Source organism: Phragmites australis, chromosome 1 (genome assembly GCF_958298935.1).
Source record: "Phragmites australis chromosome 1, lpPhrAust1.1, whole genome shotgun sequence".
NCBI lineage: Eukaryota > Viridiplantae > Streptophyta > Magnoliopsida > Poales > Poaceae > Phragmites > Phragmites australis.
Window position 1 is genome coordinate 54,721,303 of NC_084921.1, and position 4,986 is coordinate 54,726,288.

Sequence of the window (4,986 nt, forward strand, 5' to 3'; positions counted from 1 at the left end):
TGTCGACTTTCGGCGTCTATTCAAAACCAAGCCTGTAGAAAAAGAATGTGTGTGAATACTTAAATTAAGGATGTGTCTGCTAATCGTTTGTCAAAAGATGTGGTTAAAACTAGAAACTAGGCCGGTTTATAGCACTACGCAACGCAAAGAGCACAGCCGCAAATTCCTTCCCCGTTGTTGACTAGCAGACTAGCTGCATGGATCAGAGTTTGTGCAAGTTCTCCATCAGGCGGCGTGTTCACAAGCAGAAACATGGGCGGGCCAATGAAATGATTCTAGGAGGTCTCTTTCTTTGTTTTGACAGATAACACGTAGTTTATTCTGTGCATTATACTTGCCGAAAGGGAGAATAATCTCTCGTCTAGTCCTCCAGCCATCACCTCGTGTACGTTAGTGCTGCTGCGTTACACACGTTTTCTCAATGTCCTTGTCCCACCCCCCCTATCTCATATATATATATATATATATATAAGGAAAACTAGTATGTACTCCTGGGTGTATGTACTCTCACCTCTCATATACAAGCACTAGTCTGTACTATTAGGATTACATACTCCTACTGTAATATATACAAGCACTGCACATATTGCTGCGTACAACGTTCTAATGAGAAAGCGTGGCCCTCGCCACACCTGGGGAGACCTGATTAATCACGCTACTGATCAAGCATCGCGATCCCCGTTATGGTAGACTTTTGGACCAGTCTTCTCACGTCCCGATCGATCAGCTTCATTCAGGTATGATTAGTCTGACGCGTGTACGTCGCATCCATTTTTATTTTACTCTGTAAAGCACGATAAAAGAAGATTAAAAAATGACGTTAACAAATTTTGTACATTTCAATATTTATTTATAAAATTATTAATGTTAAACACATTAAATTAATTATAGAGAAAATAATAGTACTTTTATGTATGCACATAGTTTTAACATGTAGGTGAAAGTAATACTAACTAAAAAAATTTGTTTCATATTTTTTTGAGTTTTAGATATTTTTCTTTACATTTTAGATTTTTTTCAACTGATTTATTAATGTAACTAATATTCATTTCGATATTTTTCTAGAATTTTTTTTAAAAAAATTACATATGTATGTTTACACATATATATACGTATACATATATACCTATACATATGTATGTACATACATATATACCTATACATACGTATAGATATAGATACATATATATATACATGTATATATACATATATATACTCGGGGCCCATTGCTACAATAGCAGGGCCCTAAGAGGATACCAATTCTTCCACGTTAAAATATAGTATTAATATATATATATATATATATATATATATATATATATATATATATATATATATATATATATATATATATATATGAGAGTACATACTTCTACTTATTTATATATATATGTGTGGTGTAGCTCAATCGGTAGCCCAGTGCTATCTGTTAAAAAGAAAAGTAGCCCAAATGCTCCAGACGGCCTTTCCTGCCGTTGAACCCACACAGCACGGCGTGACATTAGCCCATCCACGGAGATATGGCCTCGTTAGAGGAGATGATGCTGGGATGCAATCCACGGCTGAGTTGAGTTATTTTTCACGAGGCCTGACTGGACTGCTAGGTGTCGTGGTCCATAGCTCAACACACACAGCTGTGCAGCGGGGTGTACCATGCGGCCCATATATAAGGCTAGAAACGACTGACGAGCGGCCTGCCGAGGCCGAGGAAGTCCATTGAACATTTTTTATTTTTAAAATAAAAATTGCTAATATATGCATTCGTCTTGATTTGTTTTTTAGCTAGATGATATCATCATCGTTATCATATACATCATATTTTTTTCAGATTTTTTCATGACTATTTCTAGTGTTTTGAATTTTAAAGCATTGGATCACAACATTTTTTATTTTAAAACTATCCACGACAGGTCTTAACGGACGACATAAGTTTAGATCGGTAATTTCTCTCTCTCTATATATATATTTGTAATTTTATTTTAAAAATAAAAAAATCGAAGTCCATTTTGTCGGTTTCCCATCCAGATTCCAAATTTTGCAAATCGCAATCACAATTACCCTAAACCAAGTTCAAATAATTCCAAACGTTTGAACACACACACACACACACACACACAAAACTACTTTATCGTTACACTGGTTCTGACCAACTGTACAACTTTATGCTCTTGATATTTGACCGAAGTAATTAACTGTACTCATCATCTGGTATTTCTGCGACGTGTGTTGTTTGTGATGTCTGCACTGCGACTAAATAATTTGATACACCTGCCGTGTCTGTATGCTTTTGACCGAAACACGATAATAAAAACGTGCAGGATGCGCACAAGCGTGAACACTGGAGGAAGAGAAGATGACGACCAAACCACTGAGACTCATCGGCGCTTTCGGCAGCCCATTCGCCCACCGCGCCTGAAAGGTGTTCCCTACGAGCTCATCGATGAAGACATGAGCAACAAGAGCGAGCTGCTGCTCACGCACAACCCCGTCCACAAAAAGGTCCCCGTCCTTCTCCACGGTGACCGGGCTGTCTGCGAGTGCCTCGTCATCGTTGAGTAAGTCGACGAGGCCTTCGACGGACCACCCCTGCTGCCCGCCGACCCCTACGAGAGGGCCGTGGCACGCTTCTGGGCTCACTTCCTCGAGAAAAAGGTACTCACACACTGCACCTTCAATTCAAAATCGTTTGGATGCACGGCGGTAATTGCAACACATATAGTGTCATCTAACCTGTTGAGCTAACAGAGCTTAGAACCGCTGCGGGTGGCACTGTGGGCGGATGATGGCGACGTGCAGAAGGCATCCATCAAGGAGGTTAGGGAGAGCCTGGCGCTAGTGGAGGAGGAGCTCAAGGAGAGGAGGTTCTTCGGAGGAGACGCCATCGGCCTCGCGGACATAGCCGGCGCCAGCGTGTTGTCTCTCTGGGCCGGCGTGCTCGAAGAGGTCGCCGGAGTGAGTATCCTGAATGATGAGGAGCGCCCAGTTCTGAGCCGATGGGGGTTGGAATGGGGTGGAGTACAATTCCAACGAAGCTGTTAAGGGGTGCCTGCCCGACAGGGACAGGCTTCTCTCCTACTTCGCTGCGATTAGGGAAAAGTGCATCTCGGTAGCCAAGTCCATGGCGCCGAAATAAAAACTGAGCTCATATCATCTAGTAGTAACGTGTGTTGTCTGCCATGATCACGGAGATTTGTCGGAAATAAGATATAGCCGCAAATTGCGGCCGAGTATTTTGCCTTGTCGTGCCACAGGAGTTAAACAAGTCGATCGTCGTTCATCTGACATCTGACCGAGCTTCCCATGGAACACAGTACTGCACTGGCTATTATTTGTTTTTAGCTTTGAGCAAACAGCGTGGTGGCATAAGTTACACAGTTTGGTCGCCGTCGCACTCGCCACCTCGCCGAGGACCGGCACGGCGAACTTCGATCTGGTTAATCCGATTTCTAGTGACTAGAACAGTGTATAACATATACTTCAGAGCAAGACAGGGCATGATGGATCTTACCTACTCTCACCTCATATCATCTTGCTCCACCCTAACTGGTGCCCCACCCTATCTTATCCCAATCGAGTGGGGCAAATGGAGATCCGACGAGTCAGATGAGGACTTAGACCTCTAATCCTAAGACCTAGAAATTATCTACCAAATCTTGCACTTGAAAGCTTTGAGTTTTCCTTTCTTGACAGGCATTTTGCTTCTTGACTTTGTAAATTATCCATCGAAATCATGAGTCTCCACCAAATCCCAAATATTAAGAGATTTTAGCGGTGACGACCTCCACAACTACGTTCCACGTTCGATTTGGATGACGGAGGTGGATGGGGGTGTGGTTTGGAGAAGGTGTCATGGAAACTATGGTTGGGAGGAGCGAGGAGCTAAGTGGAAAAAGGAATAGACTGTCCGGAGGAGAGAAAAATTGTGAATCTGTTTTTTAAAATAATGTTATTTATTAAAAAATTATAAAAATATCTAATTGCTAATAATTTATGTGTTCCATAGACGATACTTTAAAAAAATTCATAGCTTTTTAATATGATTTTAAATAAAGATAATTTTATATGAAAATGGGCTGGTCTGGATCGTCAACGAGCAGCTCGGCCTCGATGGTGCCCATCGCTCTGTGCGCTGCGCTAGCTCTTCCCTCTGCCGAGGCTGCAGGTAGCTGTTGCTTCGCTTATACTACTCTCGGACTGACAGGGTCGGTGACTCAGTGACGTTTCGTAGTACGATTCTTAAAACTAACCTTAGATGCCCGACGAGTCAACAGGAGCGGAAATTTCGTACGATTAAACTAAGATTACCTTTCATATGATTCCGCATTTTTGAGTGATAGAGGGATACGTACGTTGTATGATTGCAACGCGTCATACCTTAGTAAGCATTTTTTTTCATTGAAAGACTGGAAGATGTTAGGACATCTCCGGCTACTACTTAAAATTCCGTATCTATAATACTATTACAATATATATTATCACTATTATAGTATTTTCTTTTATATCTTCAACTATACTTATAAATCGAACCATATCTTCTCTCCTATATTAAATTGTTTTCTTTCAACCGTTTCGTTCACTCCGATGGTCCAGCCCCTCCCTCCGCCCCCCTCCGCCACCGCGCCCCTCCCTCCGTCATCACACCTCGCCGGCTTCATCCATACCATGTAGTGCAGCGTTGAGCGTGCCACGGATGCCATATTGGCGTCAGCAGATTGGGAGCATGGCGACATCGACTTCTTTGACCTCTCCCTCAAGATGGGCATAGACATCATCAGGCAGAAGGCTTTCGGTGTCAGCTTCGGCCTCGTGACAACAGGCGTGCATGGCGTCAGCGGCGAGGCAATGGAGTTCATCAGGGAGCACATCCACTCCACCATCTCCCTCAACAAAGTGGCTCCATGCGAGGGTGGACGAGATAGTGGCGGCGCAGGTGCGCCACCACGATGGCAAAGGGAGGCAGAGTAGGAAGGACTTTTTGTCCGTGGT

The 4,986-nt window shown here is 42.9% G+C and overlaps 1 pseudogene; it reads left to right on the top strand.

Moving 5' to 3' along the window:
• The first annotated feature begins 2,353 nt into the window (after nucleotides 1-2,353).
• Nucleotides 2,354-3,230, top strand: LOC133891000 (probable glutathione S-transferase; annotated as a pseudogene).
• Nucleotides 3,231-4,986: the final 1,756 nt, after the last annotated feature.